Here is a 24,099-nt window from a genome sequence, read left to right on the forward strand (position 1 = left end):
GAGCACGGACGCGGCCGTTCAAAGCGAGGCCCAGCGTGGATCGCGTACGGCGGTCCTTTCGAACCCGCCATGGCTCGGATCCCCGCTGGTTCTCGCGGCACGCGAAGCCCGGCACGCACCGAGGGCCCGATTCGGCTATAAGTCGCTCTAACCGCTAACCCGGTTACCGTCGATGCTTCACCTGCATGCTTACACGCATACGCTACCCCTTTCTTGCTCATACATCCAGCCGTTTCCATGCTCCTCGTCGTACCTTCTCTAACACACCCAGGTACACTCATTCCACTCACAGCCTTGGTCACACACCTGACCACCGAACACTTTGGCCCACATCCGTTGTTCGCACACCTCACCAACACACCTCTTCGCGCCCCTTCCTCGGTCACCTCCTCTGTGACAATCACAGGTGTGCCCTCACTCGCACACCCAACCATGTGCCTCACGACCAATTCCAGCGTGCATTCCCACACACGCTCTACCATTCCAGGTGTGCTTCCTTTCTCACCTGTCACAACCAACTCACGCTCCGTGTCACTCTTACTACTCTCACCTCCACTCTTGACAGCGCACTCTTTCCTCATGCACCCGTCCGTTACACACCTTTCTCGCGCACACTCTCCCGTTACACCCTCTGTAACACTCACCACAGGTGTACACTCTTCCTTACTTTTGACAGCGCACTCTTTCCTCATGCACCCGTCCGTTACACACCTTTCTCGCGCACCCTCTCCCGTTACATCCTCTGTAACACTCACCACAGGCGTGCATTCTCCCTTTACACCCTCCGTAACACTCCTCACTACGCGCTTCCATGTGCTCCTGCTCCCTCGCACACGCGCTACGACCGACTCACTCTCGACAGCACCCTCACTCCTTGGCACGCACTTTTTCCTCACACACCCCAGAGTCGGACTTTCTCGCACACCTCCTTTTTCGCACACCAGACCTGTCGCACACTTCACCAACGGCCTCTCACGAACACCCGGGTCCATCTCGACCCCCAAGCTCATTAAATCACCTGGCGCATCATACGCACGACCATATTGGTCACCACTTACACCGGGTCCTCTTTCTCTTCGCTTCTCCTCCATCACCTGCGAATCCCTCATCCGGTTAATGAGCACATCATCACGATCCGAACACAGACTTTGGACCAATTCTTTTACTTCCTCCTTTATCTCTTTCTTATCCTCTCTCCGTCGCTTCTTAATTTCGCTCACCTCTTCTCCCACTTCTTCTAATTTCTGCTTCACCTCCTTCATCTCCCCGTGCGCCCCCTTAAGTTCTTCCTCTAACTCCACCTTATTTTTTTCTATGTGCTCCCGCACCTCCCGCTCTTTAACCTCCATCACCTCTACCACCTTGTTCATTTTCCTCGTCAGGTCCTCATGTACCGTCTGACACTCTTTTTTAATTACCCCTACGTCCTTTTTCATCTCCTTCTGTGTCGATTTTAAACCCTCTATTACCGCTGTGTTCGTCTTTACCTGGTCCCCCAACTCCCTTTGTCCCACTGTCAGTTGTTCTACTCCCAGCGTCAACTCCTCTATACCACCTTGCAATTTTACAGTCCCCTTTCTCACCTCCTTCTCCATGCGCTCCTTACAGTGCCTCACCTCCTCGCGCACCCCTCCGACCTCCTCACTCACACCTCTTCTGATCTCCTCTCCCATCACTTGCATCTCCTGCCCAGATGCCACCCTCATCTGCTCCATTTCCTCCCTGTGAGCATCCAATTTAGTTTCTACCCCCATTCTAACCCCCTCTATCTGCTGCCCCATTTTTTAAACTTCCCTTTCCGCTTGGTCCCTCATGTCCCTCAATTTGCCTTCCATACTGTTTTCTAACCCCTCGAACCCCTTTTGCATCCCTTCCATTTGATTCTCTTGAGCGGCCATTCTGTTTTCTACCCCCATTAACCCATGTTTCACCCCTTCTATCCCATTGTCTAACCCCTCTAATTTCTTGTCTAATCCCTCACCGGTACCCCTCGCTTCGTCCCTCATTACCCCCAATTGCTCACTCTGAGCCCTCATTTGCTCACTCTGAGCATCCATCCGGTTTCCCATTCCTAAAATTTGGTTTCTCATCCCCCTGTTCTCTTCCCTCTCCTCATCCGCCTTGACCATGAAGGCCTGCATCTGCTGCATGAATAGGCCCCAGTTCATTGGTGCTGCGGCCGCTGCTACGGTCACGGGCGCGGCAAAATTTGGTGCCGCTACCCCCACGTGCGCGAGGACGCCACTTTGCGCGCCTGAAGCCTCGTGCGCGAGGACGCCATTTTGCGAACCTGCCGCCCTCACTGCTTCGCTCTCCTCTTGTCCCTCAATTTGGTCCTGGATCGACCCTGCCTCACTCTCCTCTACCGGAACCCAGCCGTCTTGATCTGCCATAGCGCGACTTTCAAAATTCGGGTTTTTATTTTAAAACAAAACAAATTTCACACTGCTTGTAATTTTGAGCGCGTTAAGCGCGCTTCGGGTCCAATCTCACTCCTCGACACCAATTGTTACGGACACGGCTTAAGATGTTATGATGGGCCGAGCGGAATGGCCGCCGTGTTCGCACAGTTTACCCGATTACCCCCAACTCACCCGATTCCACTCGAACGTTGGCCAAATCGCGCTACGCTAAATCAATGAAGGAAAGGACACAACGACTGGGATAAATGAAACGACGCAAGGGGTACAGTTCTCAAGACCTCCGGAGGATATAATTAGTGGGGGAGAAAAGGGGTAGATTACAAGGCAATGAGGTAAAGACACAGAAGAGATAGGCACTTAGACACAATCTTATCTATCCCAGACAGACCACAGACAAACGGAACAAGACTGACTTACACAGGGATTGATGGCAGGGAAGGACAGGCAGTCGATAGCACAAGGTGCACCTTGGCTCAGGGGCAGAATCAAACACGGTCCGGGGTCCAGAGATGCGGGGAGGTATTGCAGCGCTCGGAGGTGGCGTCCTTCTCTCTCCCAGCTCAGGGCGCATCTGACGTCACCTCCCTCTTCCTGCGCATGCTCAGCGGGGAGTGACACGCCCTCGGCTCATTGGCTCCGCCCCAGATGGGATCGGTCCGCCGCTTCTATTGGGTGCAGGGGTTACCGGGCTCCGCCCTTGACGAGGAGCTGACAGCGAGCCCCTACTTGGTAACCCCGTCGAGCACATGCTCGATGGCGGCTCGTTGGAAAGGCATGGTGCCCTCCCAACACCCCCCACCAACCAAGCCGGAGTGAGGACGCACACTCCCCGCGCCGCCGCCGCTGTTGTTGTTGTTGCTGTTGCTGTTGTTGTTGCTGAACCGTGAGGAAGAGCTGCGGGGAGGTATTGGGAGGTCCTAAACTTCCTAACGGTGCCATACAATCACATTCTGGTGCAACAAAGAGTCAGAATTAATGGAAACGAGTCCTTAACTGACATAGCCTAAGAATAACTAGTAAGATGTCCTATAGTTGTCTACGTGAGATGCGGTGGACCTGGATGCGACATTTAATGGGGGAAATAGGGGGAGGTCGGGTCTACAGAGTGTTGTTTACAGAAAATGGGACTAGGGAATGGGGGATTGGGGATAGTTGGGAAGTACTGAGGAAATAGGGGAATATTTACAAGCGGATATGGATGGAGGCCAATCTCATATCCGCAACAATATATATATATATATATATATATATATATATATATATATATACACACACAGCATAGAGTGACCAGGTGTATTTCGAACTTATATATATTGTTGCGGATATGGGATTTGCATCCATCCATATCCGCTTGTAAATATTCCCCTATTTCCTCAATACTTCCCAACTATCCCCAATCCCCCATTCCCTAGTCCCATTTTCTGTAAACAACACTCTGTAGACCCGACCTCCCCCTATTTCCCCCATTAAATGTCGTGCCCAGGTTCACCGCATCTCATGTAAGACAACTATAGGACATCTTGCTAGTTATTCTTAGTCTATGTCAGTTAAGGACTCGTTTCCATTAATTCTGACCCTTCGTTGCACCAGAATGTGATTGTATGGCACCGTTAGGAAGTTTAGGACCTCCCAATACCTCCCCGCAGCTCTTCCTCACGGTTCAGCAACAACAACAACAACAACAGCAACGGCAGCGGCGAGCGCAGGGAGTGCGCGTCCTCACTCCGGCTTGGTTGGTAGGGGGTGTTGGGAGGGCACGAGGCCTTCCCAACGAGCCGCCATCGAACATGTGCTCGACAGGGTTACCAAATAGGGGCTCCCTGTCAGCTCCTCGTCAAGGGCGGAGCCCGGTAACCCCCGCACCCAATGGAAGCGGCGGACCGGCCCCCAGTGGGGCGGAGCCAACCAGCCGAGGGCGTGTCACTCCCCGCTGAGCATGCGCAGGGAGAGGGAGGTGACGTCAGATGCGCGCTGAGCTTGGAGCAAGCAAGACGTACACTCCGAGCGCTGTGAGGCCTCCCCGCATCTCTGGACTGGACCGTGCTTTATCCTGTCCCCGAGCCAAGGTGCACCTTGTGCTATCGACTACCTGTCCCTCCCTGCCATCAATCCCTGTGTAAGTCAGCCTTGTTCCGTTTGTCTGTGGTCTGTCTGGGTTAGATAAGATTGTATTTAAGTGCCCATCTCTTCTGTGTCTTTTACCTCACTCTGCCGTGTAATCTACCCCCTTTTCTCCACCACTGTAATTATACCCTCCTCCGGAGGTCTTGAGAACTGTACCCCTTGCGTCGTTTCATCTATCCCAGTCGTTGTGTCCTTTCCATCATTGATTTAGCATAGCGCGATTTGGTCAACGTCTGGGTGGAATCAGGGTCTAGTCGGGGAATAACTGTTCGGTCGCGGTCATACCAACCGCTCGGTCAAAATAACATCTAAACCGTGTCCGTAACAATTGGTGTCGAGGAGTGAGATTCGAGGCCCGAACCAAATTTTAAAAAAAAAGATCTAGAAAAAAATTTGGGCAAAATTATAAAGTCACCGAAATTTGATTTTGTTTTACAAAAAAAAAAAAAACCCGAATTTTGAAAGTCGCGCTATGGCAGATCAAGACGGCTGGGTTCCGGTAGAGGAGAGTGAGGCAGGGTCGATCCAGGACCAAATTGAGGGACATGAGGAGAGCGAAGCAGTGAGGGTGGCAGGTTCGCAAAATGGCGTCCTCGCGCACGAGGTTACGGGCGCGCAAAATGGCGCCTCGCAGATGGCTACGGCGGCCGCGCCCGCGGCACAAGTGGGAGGGATTGACATGCAGGCCCTCATTGCGCAGCTACAGGCAGCTGTACAGATGAGTATGGGGAGCCAAATTGAGCGACTGGGTGAGCGATTGGAGGGCCAAATGGGGGTAATGAGGGACAAAGCGAGGGGTACCGGTGAGGGATTAGACAAGAAATTTGAGGGATTAGACAAGAAATTTGAGGGATTAGACAAGAAATTTGAGGGATTAGACAAGAAATTTGAGGAGTTAGACAATGGGATAGAAGGGGTGGAACATGGGTTAACGGGGGTAGAAAACAGAATGGCCGCTCAAGAGAATCAAATGGAAGGGATGAAAAAGGGGTTAGAGGGGTTAGAAACTAGTATGGAAGGCAAATTGAGGGACATGAGGGACCAAGCGGAAAGGGAAGTTAAACAAATGGGGCAGCAGATAGAGGGGGTCAGAATGGGGGTAGAAACTAAATTGGATGCTCACAGGGAGGAAATGGAGCAGATGAGGGTGGCATCTGGGCAGGAGATGCAAGTGATGGGAGAAGAGATCAGAAGAGGTGTGAGTGAGGAGGTCGGAGGAGTGCGTGAGGAGGTGAGGCACTGTAAGGAGCGCATGGAGAAGGAGGTGAGAAAGGGGACTGTAAAATTGCAAGGTGGTATAGAGGAGTTGACGCTGGGAGTAGAACAACTGACAGTGGGACAAAAGGAGTTGGGGGACCAGGTAAAGAAGAACACAGCGGTAATAGAGGGTTTAAAATCGACACAGAAGGAGATGAAAAAGGACGTAGGGGTAATTAAAAAAGAGTGTCAGACGGTACATGAGGACCTGACGAGGAAAATGAACAAGGTGGTAGAGGTGATGGAGGTTAAAGAGCGGGAGGTGCGGGAGCACATAGAAAAAAATAAGGTGGAGTTAGAGGAAGAACTTAAGGGGGCGCACGAGGAGATGAAGGAGGTGAAGCAGAAATTAGAAGAAGTGGAAGAAGGGGTGAGCGAAATTAAGAAGCGACGGAGAGGGGATAAGAAAGAGATCAAAGAGGAAGTGAAAGAATTGGTCCAAAGTCTGTGTTCGGATCGTTATGATGTGCTCATTAACCGGATGAGGGATGCAGGTGATGATGCAGGTGATGATGCCGGATCGCAGGTGATGGAGGAGAAGCGAAGAGAAAGAGGACCCGGTGTAAGTGGTGACCAATATGGTCGTGCGTATGATGCGCCAGGTGATTTAATAAGCTTGGGGGTCGAGATGGACCCGGGTGTTCGTGAGAGGCCGTTGGTGAAGTGTGCGACAGGTCTGGTGTGCGAAAAAGGAGGTGTGCGAGAAAGTCCGACTCTGGGGTGCATGAGGAAAGAGTGCGCTGTCAAAAGTAAGGAAGAGTGTACACCTGTGGTGAGTGTTACGGAGGAAGTAACGAAAGAGTGTGCGCAAGAAAGGTGTGTAACGGACGGGTGCATGAGGAAAGAGTGCGCCGTCGAGAGTAAGGGTGAGTGCGCTGTCAAGAGTGGAGGTGAGAGTAGTAAGAGTGACACGGAGCGTGAGTTGGTTGTGACAGGTGAGAAAGGAAGCACACCTGGAATGGTAGAGCGTGTGTGGGAATGCATGCTGGAATTGGTCGTGAGGCACGTGGTTGGGTGTGCGAGTGAGAGCACCCTGTAATTGTCACAGAGGAGGTGACCGAGGAAGGGGCGCGAAGAGGTGTGTTGGTGAGGTGTGCGAGCGACGAATGTGTGCCAAGGTGTTCGGTGGTCAGGTGTGTGACCAAGTCTGTGAGCGGAATGAGTGTACCGAGGTGTGTAAGGAAAGGTACGAGGAGCATGGGAACAGCTGGAGGTATGAGCAAGAAAGGGGTAGCGTATGCGTGTAAGCATGCAGGTGAGGCATCGACGGTAACCGGGTTAGCGGTTAGAGCGACTTTTAGCCGAATCGGGCCCTCGGTGCGTGCCGGGCTTCGCGTGCCGTGAGAACCAGCGGGGATCCGAGCCACGGCGGGCTCGAAAGGACCGCCGTACGTGATCCACGCTGGGCCTCGCTTGGAACGGCCACGTCCGTGCTCCACTAGGCGGAGCGGGCAGCTCGATAGGAAGGGTCGTCATGGCGACCACTTTTTGTTGAGACGTGCCGGCAGGTTGAGATCGGGACATTGGATGGCTCCACGCCGAGGTGGTGCGTGGGATCTCGGCCCGGGTAAGCCCCCGTCCCTGCCCCGAATGCGGGACGTATCCAGCCGCTGGCACAAAACAACCCGCATTCATTGCTCGGCTGTACGAAGCCGAGCTTTAGAAGGGAATTGGCGCACCGAGAGGATCTAATAAGTAGACGAGTGATGAGGTTAGTGTTTTGGACCCAAAATTAGAAAAAGGCAAAATTTGATGATTGGCAGATGATTGGCAAATTTTTGATTTGTTGGATTTGGGGTGCAAAATTGATAGTGGGAACGTCCCCCATGTGGTGGGATGGCAACTCTGTCATCCCTCACAATGGGGGCAAAGGAGCACTAGCTTATGGGGTGTATGGCAGTGAAAACTAGCCCAGGTGGGTTAGGATATTGTGTGTAGGGATCTAGCGAAGATGACCTTAGGTGAAGTTAAGATTAGGTAGTGACAATGACACCTGTAGTGGGGACGCAGAGAGGGTAGTGTGGATGATAATGACGTGGTATGTGCTTAGTTTAAAGGGAAGACGGGGAACACTAAGTTAGCAGGGCAACAGGTAGTTTAGATGATGCCGTGTGAGTGTTGGAGGTGTATTCAGAAGCGTATTGTGAGAAGTGTGAGATGAGTGACATTGTGTTGAGTGAATGAGCTTGCATGGGGTGCAAGTGACGAACAGGTGTGTGGAACGCTTGGTGGGTACGTCCGAGGGCAGCCGGGGGGTGTGTCCGTGGTGCAGCTGTTGGGTATGTCCGTGGTGCAGCCGATGGGTGTGTCCATTGTGCCACCGGTGCGTGTGTCCGTGGTGCAGCCGGTGGGTGTGTCCGTGGTGCCACCGGTGCGCGTGTCCGTGGTGCAGCCGATGGGTTTGTCCATGGTGCCGCCGGTGCGTGTGTCCGTGGTGCAGCCGGTGGGTGTGTCCGTGGTGCCGCCGGTGCGCGTGTCCGTGGTGCAGCCGATGGGTGTGTCCATGGTGCCGCCGGTGTGTGTGTCCGTGGTGCAGCCGGTGGGTGTGTCCGTGGTGCCGCCGGTGCGCGTGTCCGTGGTGCAGCCGATGGGTTTGTCCATGGTGCCGCCGGTGCGTGTGTCCGTGGTGCAGCCGGTGGGTGTGTCCATGGTGCCGCCGGTGCGCGTGTCCGTGGTGCAGCTGATGGGTGTGTTCATGGTGCCGCCGGTGCGCGTGTCCGTGGTGCAGCCGGTGGGTGTGTCCGTGGTGCCGCCGGTGTGCGTGTCCGTGGTGCAGCCGATGGGTGCCTCTCGGGCTTGGTGTAATGAGGAATTGCTAGGCAATGCTTGAGAAGGTGATTGTGAATGGTTTTGAGCGTGGAAGTGTATGGAGCAGTGCATGAGGAACGATTGTGGTTGTGCATTGTATTGAATGATTGAAGGAGCTTTGGGCGAGAGAAGGGTGCAGGCGGCACCAAGTATGAGAGCACAGGTGTGCAAGTACAGGTGTGTGGAATATATGGAGCAGAGAACGAGTGGTGTGGAGAGAGTTGGAGTAAGTGGTACGGGGTGGTGTGCATGGTGCGAAGGTGTGGATGGGGGAAGAGTGGACCCCTTTTCACGAGTACCCGGGGAGGGTAGTTTAAAGAATAGTTAGAAGGTATAGGGGGTTGGATATTGCCATTTGTGGTGCGGTTGCAGAATGGTATTGTGGATGGGTGCATTGGTGTGGTGAAATTGGCTGGTCGTGTGGCCTGTTAGTATGAGTGTGAATGGTTGGGCACTCCGCCACTGTTAGATGTCGGCCAGGTGAGGCCGCAGGTGGGCTCTGGGAGCCGTTAGTGTCAGTGGGTGCCTGAGGATCCCGGGTGTGGATCGGGCAGCCCGTGCCAGAGAGGGCACTGAGGGGGTGAGAGTGCGAGAGGGCCTTCCCCAGTTAGTTAGGTTAGGGTGAGGAGCAGGTGAGCTCGGTAGGCAACAACAGTGGTGGAGGTGTGCAGGTGGGCGGACCAGCTAGGAGCGTCACATGACCCAGCCACCGAAATTGTGCGGGGGCACCGAGTGATGAATCGGGGGAGTGAGACCCCAACTTGAGAAGCACCACAGTTTGGTCAATGGGAATTGGTTTTTAGAACCCATAGTGTAAGTGGGCCAATGGTTTGGCAGGAGAAAGACCCTGGGTAATGTAAAGTTGTTAAAGTCATTGAGGAAATAGTTAGGATTGATGAACCTGTCGCACCATACGCAGCCACTTACGTGAGGTGGTGATGATGACTCCACACCTGTGTTCCTTTGTTCTGTGTTGCAGGAAAGGAGAATTGCTGTGTGGATTTGTGAGACGCATCACGACGTGGATGAGACATTGGGGTGATTCCATCTCTCCCTCCTTAGGAGGGACTGATGATGAATTGGTGATAGCAAATTTTGATGTTGAGTTGGAGATGGCAAATTTTGATGAGAGTTGGAAATGGCAAATTTGATTGGTTAGGAGGGAGAGAAGACGAATTTGGTTTATGGGAGGAACGGGGAAGACAGTAGGGACGTTTGTTGATGTGTAAAGTAGATGTTTATGGGTAGTGTTGTGTTTTGTGGATACAGTAAGGGGTAAGGGAGGGGCAATGTAGGTTACCTGGTGGGGAGGGGGGGGGGAGTACGGTAGGAACGTACCTGTCTCACCTGGTTCCCATGTGCCCCCAGTGTGCATTACCTTGAATTGCGTGCACTTTTGTGCCCTTACCACCTTACTCACTTGTCTTCTTTTGTCTCCCACCTCTGAGGATCTGGCTTTGGGGCAGAGAGAGAGGAGAGAGAGGTGCTGGCTCTGCAGTTGTGGGCCTGTACTTCCGCTGCTTGCTGCCTGGATCGATACACCATATGGACCGCAATTTTTGTGGCCGCCCACAATGGACCGCAGTTCTTTTGCGGTCAAGCACCACCCGTGGATGTACCTCTGGGTCAACGTGGCACCTATGCCATACAGGTGAACCACTTTTAGTTGGCCCCCCTGAAGGCCACAATTCAGAAATGGACGCGGTTGGCGCCTTTCTTTATTTCTAAAGAAGCCAGAAGGCCAAGTGCACTCCATGAAGGCAAGACCAGCGGCAGAACATCGGCCGGCTGCGACACCACCGGTGACCATGGACACTTGATTGTGCATGGTTATTGAACACTTTATTGGTGCACTGGATGGTGCTGACTGTGCTTATGGGGTGGTGCTTTTGGTGCTTGGACGGGGTGCTCTGCACATTATTAAAGGCCGTAGGGCCACAGGGCACTCGTGGGTTGGTGTATCGATGCTGGCATGCGTGCTCTCCCTATGCATAACATCTGCATGTGTTCCTCAAAGAACAGGTCCTGGATCGTAGTGTAAATATCAGTGTTGTATAAATAAGGCTCCCTACCGGCTGTATGTTTAGTTTGAGGATGCTTTCCGCGATTCGGTTATCCTGTGGGTGTGGTTCTGTTAGGAGAAGGGTGCAACATCGCAGGGGGACATATTTACTCATTTGTGAACATCTGTAAAACTGTCGCACTCAGGGTTGAGTTAATAGTAGAGGGAACTACATCTGAGTGCCACACTAAAGTAGGTAAAAATTTATCGGGTCGGGACGCCCCGAGGTAGAGAAGGGTGCAATGTTGCGGATATGGGATTTGCATCCATCCATATCCGCTTGTAAATATTCCCCTATTTCCTCAATACTTCCCAACTATCCCCAATCCCCCATTCCCTAGTCCCATTTTCTGTAAACAACACTCTGTAGACCAGACCTCCCCCTATTTCCCCCATTAAATGTCATGCCCAGGTTCACCGCATCTCATGTAAGACAACTATAGGACATCTTGCTAGTTATTCTTAGTCTATGTCAGTTAAGGACTCGTTTCCATTAATTCTGACCCTTCGTTGCACCAGAATGTGATTGTATGGCACCGTTAGGAAGTTTAGGACCTCCCAATACCTCCCCGCAGCTCTTCCTCACGGTTCAGCAACAACAACAACAACAACAACAGCAACGGCAGCGGCGAGCGCAGGGAGTGCGCGTCCTCACTCCGGCTTGGTTGGTAGGGGGTGTTGGGAGGGCACGAGGCCTTCCCAACGAGCCGCCATCGAACATGTGCTCGACAGGGTTACCAAATAGGGGCTCCCTGTCAGCTCCTCGTCAAGGGCGGAGCCCGGTAACCCCCGCACCCAATGGAAGCGGCGGACCGGCCCCCAGTGGGGCGGAGCCATCCAGCCGAGGGCGTGTCACTCCCCGCTGAGCATGCGCAGGGAGAGGGAGGTGACGTCAGATGCGCGCTGAGCTTGGAGCAAGCAAGACGTACACTCAGAGCGCTGTGAGGCCTCCCCGCATCTCTGGACTGGACCGTGCTTTATCCTGTCCCCGAGCCAAGGTGCACCTTGTGCTATCGACTACCTGTCCCTCCCTGCCATCAATCCCTGTGTAAGTCAGCCTTGTTCCGTTTGTCTGTGGTCTGTCTGGGGTAGATAAGATTGTATTTCAGTGCCCATCTCTTCTGTGTCTTTTACCTCACTCTGCCGTGTAATCTACCCCCTTTTCTCCACCACTGTAATTATACCCTCCTCCGGAGGTCTTGAGAACTGTACCCCTTGCGTCGTTTCATCTATCCCAGTCGTTGTGTCCTTTCCATCACTGATTTAGTATAGCGCGATTTGGTCAACGTCTGGGTGGAATCGGGGTCTAGTCGGGGAATAACTGTTCGGTCACGGTCATACCAACCGCTCGGTCAAAATAACATCTAAACCGCGTCCGTAACAATATATTATATATATATATATATATTGTTACAGACGCGGTTTTAGAGATGTTATTTTACCGAGCGGTTGGTATTACCGCATCCGAACAGTTACTCCCCGATTAGAACCCGATTCCACCCGACGTTGACCAGATCGCACCGCAGATATTCAATCGGGAAACCTCTAAAGCGACCGAAAGAGAATGAAAAGAGAAGAAGACAGAGTACGGAGGAAGAACAGATTTATTATACACACACAAGCAATGGATGGAAGAAGCAGTCACACAGCGAATCGTTAACTTACACTATTCATTTTACTTAACCCCAAGACAACGAGTAGGACAGACGACGTTCACACTTACTCGGGGGATATTGCAGGCAGGTAGGGCTTGAGGTGGATTGCTGGAGAGGGAAGCGGGGTCGGAGGCAGCAGCTCTCAATTCCTCGCGGTTTTTGGCGGGAAAACCCTACGTCGCGTATCCGCTGCTGTAGACGTCACGCGCTGGTTCGGCACACCTGCTCCTCTTCTTCTGGTGGAGCCGTCTCCCTCCTTTCAGCGCGTCTCTCCAAAGCTGGTTTCCTTTCCGAGTACCTCTCCTCTTTGGCTTGGAGCGTTTCGCATCTCACCGCTCCTCTTGGTGCCGCCTCTTCGCTCATCTCCCAGGTCATCTCGTAAAGCAGTCCCTTACAGTCGCTTTTATAACTCGGGGCGGAATCAAGCCGCCGGCTGCGAGGGCACGGCTACCGGGTCGCTCACCGCGGTGCTGATTGGACATGCGACCCTCTGGCTCACTCCTCCCCTCTATGACGAGGTGGAGACATGCCTTTCTTCTCCGAGATTAGCACATGGGCAATGGCGGCTTGCGGGATTGAACACAACTCGCACCCTTTTGAAAGGAACTTTGGAGAGCGGAGATGATTTGGGGAAATTGGAAGGGCCTACGCTTATTTTGTTTGATACAATGCAAAGTCAATCTAGTGGGAAACACATATTTAACCTACATAGAATAAGGAAATAAACTATTTAAAAAGATATATCGTGGCCTGCGTGTAAGTTTCATGGAATTAACTAGGAGGACGGCTGCGACCATTATTTACATTACCAGGGTGTTTACCATGCTTTTGTAACGTTCACATTCGTTACACTTCCTCCAAAATTGTTACACTTCTCAAAGAAACCGTTACACTTCTCAAATTCGTTACACTTCTCAAAACCGTTACAATATATATATATATATATATATATATATATATATATATATATATATATATATATATATATATATATATATATATAGTTATATATATATATATATATATATATATATATATATGTCGGGATGATCGTAATAGACTTCCACCACCAGTTGAGAATGACAAACGTTTATTAAACACCAAGTACACAGCTGGGAGGATAGAGCTTGACTCTACAGCACACATCGACAGCGTGCCATCATCAGCCTTCCTAAGGAAACACCGATTCGCAGTTCATTTATATAGAGACACGCTTTATCAGAGAATCTCCGCTAGAGTCTGAGAGGACAAAGAAAACCGGGCTAATGGTCCTCCCACCGGCATCCCAATGGGCCGTGTCCCCCACCGTCATCCGTCCTTTCGCCTTGGAGGAGTGAAGCACGCACCGTTAGGATCCGGACCAGATGTGTTTTCAAGGCTCCGAGGTGACAAGAAATATAACTCACTGAAGGGGGATTGCATTCCTGGTCCTGATAAGGCCATAAAATGTATGAGGCCGTTTGATGAGTTCCAGGCATTGGATGTACCTTTCAGCTCACTTTCTTATTTAAACTTAATCCAGAGTAGGGAAGTCAAGTATATTTATCATAACTCAAGCATTATTTGATTATACGAAATATAGTTAATGTTTTAACAGTCTATCAGAAAAGGTCTATGTCTACAAACTTAAGCATCCCACGTATATGGTTCACATTTCACACACGTATAATCCGCATTCCTGCCCGCGGCTCGGGGCGCCGTTTGCGAGCCAAGGAGAGAGTTTTACAACGAGGCTATCTGGCCTGGAGAGAACGCACGTATACAACAAAGCCATCTGTTCTGCACAGATGAAGCGTGTATTTCTCATTTTTAAACTATGGCAAAGCGAAAACCTTTTTATTATTAACTATGAATAACAGTTCATCCAATCATTTATAACAGCGTTTGTACAGTAACAAACCTATAACCGACATTAACCTTCCTCTTGTCCCGTCGAGACAAAGTACCTCAAGAGACAACGTGCCACATCGGGCTTTATTGAAAGACAATCGTGTAATGTGGGTGTCTCCCAAGAGCAAGCCATGCGCCCATAGCGCCTCGCCCGTGCATTTGAGGAACGTGTCGTGTGGTGCGTGCTTGGAACCTGAGGGCTCAGAACATGAAAGTCCATTAACGTTTCAGATCCACAACGGAGGCGTCTGGTCCAGATGAGGTTCTGCCCCGCCAGGGGGCCAGTCACCTCCCCTGCGGAACTTGCTCCCCCCACCCTTTGCAGATGCGGTCCTTGCAGATCTTCGAAGTTAATCAACGATCATGCCCATGAGACCTTTCACGTGCTGCTGTTCTGGGGAATACATAACATTGTCAGTATCTTGTGTCTCATGTTCCTGGTCTGGGTACAGGGCGTTAAAATCCGAAATATTTGAAGTAAAGAGAGAGACTTCCATTATGTCAAAGTCTCCCATGGACGCCTGATCAGCTTGCGGGTCCAGGATATCCATGTCGGGTCCCTTGACTGCCAGACCCAGCGTCGCAATCAGATCCATAGTTGGGTCGGAAGGGGGTGTACAGCTGTGAGCTTGCAATACATAAGAGGCGTTAGCCAGTTCTCGCAAGGGGTTTACAACACAAGTATCACAGTCATCACAAAAATCAATACAGGCATTAGCCAGTTCCCGCAAGGGATTTTCAACACAAGTATCACAGTCATCACAAAAGTCGATACAGTCTTCTGAAGCGCCGGTCACATCTGCCTTGTTGAAGGACCCATTCAGGTCGACGGCCTCTGCGGTCAGAACCATGGTCGTCGTCGGCGGCTTCTTCGTTTTCCATCCTGTAAAGTACTTTCTCATACAGAGGAGGACTAAAGATTTCATTAGTGCCCCCCAGATTACTACCCCGATTATCACGGCCAGTGCGGTCAATAGCCACTTCACTATAGTGCCTGTCCATCCCCGGAACCAGTCAGTGAGCCAGCTAAAATTATAAGAGTTCTCGCGCGCGATCCGATCGATCGTCAGAGCGTGGCTAGTTTCCCTTAGTCTCACTATTGCGGCTGACACTCCTTCGGATGGATCAGGTATGTATGTGCAACATTTTCCCTCTACTATCCCGCATACCCCTCCTTTCTCTGCCAGGAGCATGTCCAAAGCCACCCGATTCTGCATCACCATTGTACGCATGTGAACTACCGTGTCCAATAGTATGTCATGAGCCGTAGCGGTGTCGTTTGCCACCTTTTCTAGGGCCAAAGCCAATTTATCTATCCGGAAGCTGTTCATGGCTGTGCCCGCACCTGGAAAGAAGAAACCTAACACCTTTTCCCATAGGCTCCCATGTAGTTTAGTGGTTCCATCTTCGTTCATGACTGACCTCTTTATGTCGCCTGTCCAGGGACTTTGGGTCTAGCTCGTCCAGTATCTCAATGTCAGGAAGGACTGAACCAAGATAACATGTGCCCCCCAATTATTTGGTAAATAGGGGTAAGCCTTGTCGCCGCATATAAACATTGTCCCATGGGGTGGGACCAGGTGGGTGGATAAGCACTGGAGTCCCTTTGTCACCCCATTAATCCTACTAACCCCCTAGAGAATGTTATAGCCATTATGTTGTGGTTGTGTTTATCTTGCAGTACTATTCGTAGTGTAATCCCAGTGCTCCCCTTTTCCAGCTTCCCGGGGAGAGTGTAGGCGCATTCTGATTCTCCCATAAGCAAGTGGCCGGAACCCTGGAGGCAGACCATCCCTTTCTGCGGTTTGACCCAGACGGGGGCAGGCCTCTCGGCCACATGGGCAATCATTGAAGGGCAATAATTAAATTGCCGATTGCAACTCTTGCTGATGCCAACCCCTTCTCTTTCCAGCGTGGTGACTAAACATGGGGAATCGATAGGTTGTGAGCAAAGATCATTAAGGGACAGAGGTAGCACCATCATGTGTATTCCTGTGGTGCCTGCTTGGGGGAAGTGCATGCACGACCAGCAGTGTGTCCTATTTTGTATTGTCGCCACCTCTCTTTCCACCTTCCAATATGTGTTTTCACCCTTCTTTGGGGCCTTGTCCTGGGGGTGCGGCGTGAGTATGTATTCGATGCCTGGTGGTCGGGGAGTTAATAATTGTATGGTCGTAACTTCACATATCAATATCAGGGTGGTATTTCTTTCTAGTAAAGCGTGCGTGGTTAAAGTGTTCGAACCTTTTCCCCATTCGAATCCTGCTCTGGCGGAACTTGCTGTCGGTCCAAACTTTCCTCCCCGTTTTACTTGCCTCCGACGAGAGAGGGCAACTTGTGTTGACTTCGTTCCGTTTGGATTTGTCCTTTCAGCCCTCCACATTATATATATCCACGGGGGGTCCTTTGGTGGTATTAGACAACATGGTACGTTTATCTTCTGTCCCCAAGTAACGCTTTGATAATGGACGTGAGACTTAGAGGTTAGGTTTTCATATAATCTTTCAACATATGCCACCATGTCCGCCCACATGAGGGGTGGGGTGGTGGGCGCTGTGCTGGCGAGGTGGTATAATCCTAGCAGTGCAAGTGTAATTAGTCCTATATGTCTGTGCAGCTCCTGCCCCATCCTGTGTGACGGTGGGTGTGGGTAGGGCCAACTTACAATGCGTGGCGTGGATCCAGGAGGTCTTGCCCTCGCAAAAGACAGCGGTTGGTGTAGTCGGCAATACCTGGAATGGTCCCGTCCACCTTTCAATATATATATATATTGTTACGGTCCGCGGTTAAGCATGTTATGTTTGCCGAGCGGAGGCCCCGCGACCTAACAGTTTCCCCGATTCACCCAATTCACTCGAACGTTGGCTGTATCGCGCCACAGCTATTCAATGAGGGAAAAGACAAAGACGACGGATGTGAAGAAAAGGAATAAGAAGATGAAACAAAGGTTGAAAATACTACTAAATTTATTTACTATTTACAGGGTCAAAATAACCAAGGAGAAGGAAAGATAAGAAAATAATTTACAGAAGCTTTTAGAGACACAGTGAAAATACCAGCTTATCTAACAGGCTTAACTTATTCCCAGGGACAAGACAAAAGACAGACTACGAACACACTTACACGGGGAATGATGATAGGAATGGCAGGTGGATGGCTGGGGGGAGAGGGAGGTCCAACGGGTCCGGCAGCACGATCGGCGTGTTGGGCAGCCGCCGTTCCTTCGCGGCCCTGCTCCAAACTGCCGTCCAGGCCCCACGCTGCTGTGGCTGCAGTTTCGGTGGCTCAAGCTGCTGTGGATGCAACCGCCACTCTTGTCATGGACCTCTCTTTGTCATGGACCTCTCTTTGTCATGGACCTCTCTTGTCATGGACCCCTCTACGCAGCTTTGCTCTGACGACTCCCCCCTTATCACTCTTGCGCCCGCGCTTTTATAACGCCTCCGGCGATTAAGCCGCCGGCCTTCAGGACACGCCCATCGGTGTGCTCACCTCGGCCATGGTTGGTCACGCGACCCTCTGGCGCCGCCCTTGATGACGACGGGCGGGCACGCCTTTCTTCCCCGACCCAAGCACATGTTCAATGGTGGCTTTGGAGGGGATGTAATTGGCAAATTGAGGCTTGGCCATGACGAAAGGGGAAATGGAGGTTTTTGGGAATGCGAATGAAGGGAATCTATCTATTTCACTTGGTGCAATGGAGTGTCATTTTAATGGAAGACAAGGCCTTACCCTAAAACACATAATAAAGATATAAGCTACTGAACAAGGGTTTTATAGTGTCCTTCAATGGATGCTTTATGGAATTAACTACCGGAACGCCCTTTGACCTTTACACAACACTGGAGGCAGGAGGGGCCAGACTCGAGCAATAATAATAATACACACAATCAAAAAAATACAGTCCTCATATCCGCAACATATATATATATATATATATATATATATATATATATATATATATATATATATATATATATATACAGTCTTGTGAAAAAGTAAGTACACCCCATGTAAAGTTTTGACTTTTTCAACATATTTCAACATACAGCTATTTGATCTTCATTTCAACAATACTGATAGATAAAGGAGATATAATATAACAAATATCATGAAACATTTACATTTTGTAGTCCATTGTATAATTTAAATAAACATAAATGCAAATTTCGCATGTGAAAAAAGTAAGTACACCCTTGGTTCTAATAGGTGGTGTTGCCCCCTTTGGCAGAAACATCCTCAAGTAGGCGTTTCTTATAACTGTCTACCAGTCTCTGACATCGACTGGGAGAAATTTTTGCCCACTCCTCCATGCAGAATTATTTCAGCTGTGCGATGTTTGAGGGGTTTCTTGCATGCACAGCATGTTTCAAATCCCCCCACAACATCTCGATGGGATTTAGATCCGGGCTTTGACTTGGCCATTCCAGAACCCTCCATTTCTTTCTTTTCAGCCATTCCTTGGTAGATTTACTGGTATGTTTAGGGTCATTGTCATGTTGCAAGGTCCACCTTCTGTTGAACTTCAACTTTCTGACAGATGGCCTCACATTATCCTCAGGCACCCTCTGGTACAATGAAGAATTCATAGTGGTTTCTATGATGGTGAGCTGCCCAGGCCCTGATGAAGCAAAGCTGCTCCAAACCATAATATTTCCACCGCCATGCTTTGCAGTTGGTATCAGGTTCTTGTGGTCAAATGCTATCTTTGGTTTTTGCCAAACATGTCTTCTAGTACTGTGGCCAAATAGCACTACCTTTGACTCATCTGTCCAGGGCACCTTGTTCCAGAGGTGCTGGTCTTTGCCAAGGTGTTCATTGGCAAACTTTAGTCTTGCCCTGATGTTCTTTCTGGACAGCAAAGTTTTCCTCCTGGCACACCTCCCATGTAGATCAAATTTGTGCAGCCTCTTTCTAATGGTGGACTCGTGCACTTTGACATCAACATTGGCAAGAGTTACCTGTCGGTCCCGTGATGACATTCTGGGGTTCTTAGAGACTTCTTTCAGCATCTTGCGGTCTGCTCTCGGGCTGAACTTGCTGGGGCGGCCTGGCCTGAACAAGCTGGCAGTTGTTTGGAATCTTCTCCACTTGTCGATGATCTTCCGGACAGTCGAATGATTGATTTCAAATTGTTTGGAGATCTTTTTAAGTCCCTTCCCAGACTCGTAGGCATCTATAACCTTCTTTCCGAAGGCCTCAGAGACCTCTTTTGATCTAGGCATGGTGACGCTGCACACTTCAACAACAAAGAGCAAACCAAACTAAATGTCTGAGGTTTAAATAAGACAGGTTCCTCCAAGATCCTATCTAACGATGTTCTAATCATTTGCACCTGAGTGGGTGCACCTGATTTTAATTTTAGGTATTTAAAGTAGTGATAAATGTAGGGGTGTACTTACTTTTTCCACATGCAAAATTTGCATTTATGTTTCTTTAAATTATACAATGGACTACAAATTGTAAATGTTTCATGATATTTGTTATATTATATCACCTTTGTCTATCAATATTGTTGAAATGAAGATCAAATAGCTGTATGTTGAAATATGTTGAAAAAGTCAAAACTTTACATGGGGTGTACTTACTTTTTCACGTGACTATATATACATACAGACTTGGCATTTAATATGGAATATTTTTTTTTCTTGACTTGGGTTTACTTTCTGAACTCAGTATATCAATCTGGTGAGTTTCTTTTTCCCTTCGGTGATGTCTTTGTTGAAAGAACCATGTCACTGATTGTCTTTCGCAGCAAGAAGTCAATAACAGGATTATATCACAGGTGGCGTGACAAAATGTAAGGACAGGTACATTTGATGATTGGCTTCACAATCGGGTATATAAGGGTTGTTGCGTTCTGTATTAGTGGAAAACAACTGCTGCACGTCCACAAAAGTTATTGCCACTTCCTCTGGAGATGGTCCGTCAACTTGACAATGCTGTTTGTCATGGAGTGGTGGCTTTACGAAATTCTGGCATGAAACAGCGTGCTATTGCTCGGCAGTATGGCACCACTCAAGGTCAGGTGTCAAAGATCCTGAAAGGAAATGCTCAGAGGGGTGTCCCTACTCCAATACCGAGGCCAGGACGTCCACGCAGAACCACAAGGAGAGATGATCGCCAGCTGCACCAGTTAGTCTGCAATGGCCGTACCAAGTCAGCTAATCGGCTTAGGGCTGAGTGGCAGCAACTGACAAATGTGCCTGTATCCAGAAGGCTAGTCAACCAACGACTGGTTCAAGCATCGTGCCAGGCGTCCCCTGAGAAAGCCACGCCTGACCAGACAACACAGCCAGCGCCGATTGCAGTGGGCCAGAGAGCACCGTCAATGGCAGCCAGGACCCTGGAATCACGTGACCTACAGTGACGAGTCTAGATTTCTGGTCTATCGTCAAGATGGCCGCGTCCGAGTGCACAGACAAGTGCATGAAGCCCACAACGAAGATTGTATAGTGCCAAGAGTCCAAGCTGGAGGTGGTGGGGTGACCGTTTGGGCTGCTTTTCATGCAGGGGGCAAAACTGACATGGTTATTCTGAATGGAAACCTGAACCAGTTCAAGTACAGGGTCATTCTGGAAGAAACATTGCTTCCATTTGCTCATGCAGCCTTTCGGGGAAACTTTGTCTTCCAAGATGACAATGCACGGCCTCATCGTGCTCGCATGATCCAACACTTTCTTGCTGACCGTGGTGCAGAGCATATGGAGTGGCCTGTCATGTCCCCGGATATGAATCCGATAGAGAACTTGTGGGCAGAATTAACGCGTCAAATCGACAACTTGGACCAGCAGCCCACCACTGTGCGTGAATTGCAGCAGGCTATTTTCACTGCATGGCAAGCGATTCCTGTCCAAACCTTGGGAAATCTTGTGAACAGCATGCCTCAACGCCTACGTGCTCTCCTGAATGCTCGTGGGGGTTACACGAAGTACTGAACTGTAATTTTACTGTCCGTAATCCCAGTCATAATTTAGCTTTTGTTTTTGTTGAAATTTTTTTTGGCTAATGTGCAAAATAAAGAGCTACTTCTGGAAAACGTACAGAAGTTTAACACAGTACTGTCCGTGAATTGAGTTCGATATCAGTTTACATCACTTTCAAGGATCATTTTATTTGCTTTGAAATGTCAAATGTGGTTTTTGTTTCTTTTAAAGGTCACATTAACAAAATCTAGAATAATTTCAACATAATTCCAATGAACTTTTGGTTCTAAGACATCTTGAAAAGTAAGTTCACCCCCACAAAAAAAAAATTCCATATTAAATGCCAAGTCTGTATATACAGTATATACCATTTCCATTCCATTGAATTGAACAGATAAGGCCATTTCCATTAGTGATACCTGCATTGTGTAAAAGAAATAAGCTTAGGTCCCGTTCATTTTATGGCCACCCTCCATCTACCTCTTTGGGCAGCATCCATCCCGCGCCCCATTCCGATAATCCACCTCGTTTGTTACGCGTTGGGCCGGCAGCGTTAGCTGCCAGTTGCTCGCTCAAACTAGTCGGGTGGCCACGAGGTAGGCCTGAGAGAGGGTGGAGCCGGCGTTGGTCGGGGAGCGGCAGTGGGAGATGGTAAGAGCCAGCCAATCAGGGCTCTAAGGGCATGGTGTAAGGGCGAGGTAAGGGCGCATCCAGCAAGTGCTGGAAGGTTCGCTGCAAAGGCTATATAAGTGCATGTACAAAGCCCTCGAGAGGACTGAAGCCAAGCATTGGTATTGAGAGGACTCGTTGGAAGGTTGGCTTTGAGAGGACTCGTGAGGAAAGCGCATTGTAAAGAGGACTCGTTGGAAGGTTGGCTTATTGAGGACTTACAGAGGGAGCTTGTGCTGAAAAGGACTGTGCGGAGACGTCTGATTGTATGAGAACTGGCACGATTCGCGCATGTATAAGGACTCGCATGTTTGGGCTTGCGCATGATAAAGGACTCGCGGGAGAGGGCTTTGTGAAAGAACTGCAAGGGATTGCGCTCTGTGAGAGGACTCCTGCGGGAGAGGTGCTTTGCAGTGAACTGTATTGGGAGCGCATATAAAGCCCAGCTATATATATATATATATATATATATGTATGTGAAAAAAGTGTGAAAAAATTCTGACTCATTGCGGGGCTCGAACCACGGACCTGCGTTGATAACGCGTCAACAGCCCACTGCTATATATATATATATATATAGCTATATATATATATAGCTATATATATATATAGCTATATATATATATAGCTATATATACATGTGTGTGTATATATATATATATATATATATATATATATATATATATATATATATATAGCATATATATATATATATATATGTCGGATTGAGACTTAGGACTTGGGACTCAGAAGAACTCAGAAGAAAGGAGCAACGGATATATTTATTGGAACTCGAGTACTCAAGCTTGAGGACAGCAAAGTTGCATTGAAACTCACAAGGAATGACCAACAGTACAACAAGATGCTCTGAAATAATTCAATTAACATTGCTTTATATAAAGGAAAGTCAGGGGTGGAGTTAGCTCACAAGACACAGAGACAGAATGGGCTCATTGGGTCCCCCACCATAGTCCCATCCTGTTGTTCAGTTAATTAAAGGAAGTTCATCCAAGGCCAGTCATGGGTTAGCTTCTGATAAGGAGATGGTCAGCATTATGTGACAACATGTTTACAACTTTCTGTATAGCAGCTGGCTTGGGAAAGTACAAAGGGGAGTGGTCACTCGTAAAACTGTCAACTTGCAAGATAATGGCAAAATCAGGAAACAGGCAAAGAGAGATAAGAGTTGCCTTCAAGGCCTGGAAAGGGGAACTAGAGATTGCGCCCACGCAGGCCAGAGCACAAAGGCAGAGAACTCCTTATTAGGATATTACACATCCTCAATGCAGTAGAAAGAACTCAGTATCATAAAGGAGTACAGTAGCAAGTCAAAACAAAACATATAATTGGTTATACTTGGTAATTGGTAAAGCAGCAAGGATATACAAAGGGGGAGGGGCATTACAGCTCCCTACATACCGCCCTTTTGGATCTAAGATACAAAGTTATCTACGAGCCAATCAAAGGCCTTTATTTCAAACAAAAACAGAAAAATCATTCAACATATCACGCGAAGGCAGCCCCGTAAGAATGTCCCGTACCAAAGCACCACACAAACTCAGTAGGATGATTCGCGTCTGTATGTGAGTATGCAATGTAAGGCCGTAAAAGCGGAGTGATCAAATGGCACACAAAATCCACCAAAAGAGGTGAGAGAGAGAGAGAGTGTAACTAAACGTAACGTACCACACGAATGCAGCCCAGTGAGCATGTCCCGTACCCAGTACCGCACAACGAACCCAGCAGGCTGATCCGCGGGTGTGTGGGTGCAAGTGGGTGTAAGTGGATGTATGATGTAAGTCGGGTGTAGATGGGTGTATGAGGTGAGACCGTAGAGACATGAAGATCGAATAGCGCGCCAAATCCACAACGAAGACCTCTGGTTCCACCGGGGTCCACACCCAGGAAGATCTCCGACCCACCCTTGGTCCACAGAGGTGCAGCCGGACTCCTCCCCAACTGGAGCTCGCCCAGGCTTCCCCAAGTGAAATCCTTGTCGATCTTCAGCGCTCAATCGATATTCATGTTCATGAGGTCTCTTACGTGCTGGTGATCTGGGGAAGACACAACATCGTCAGTATCAGGTGGCTCAAACCTATGGCCATGAAATAAAGCATAACGATCCAAAGGTGGGAGAGAAACTTCCTTTGGGTCAAAGTCGAGATCGTCCGAGGCGATGCTGCTTGCTTCGCTGTTATTCAAGGGCGAATCTCCAAAACAATCAGACTCGGAACTCAGAGTATTTTCACGATCGAGTTCCTCTCCATCCGGGCTTGGGTTCACAG

This window comes from Myxine glutinosa, chromosome 6, assembly GCF_964187855.1.
Source record: "Myxine glutinosa chromosome 6, kmMyxGlut1.1, whole genome shotgun sequence".
Classification (NCBI taxonomy): Eukaryota; Metazoa; Chordata; class Myxini; order Myxiniformes; family Myxinidae; genus Myxine; species Myxine glutinosa.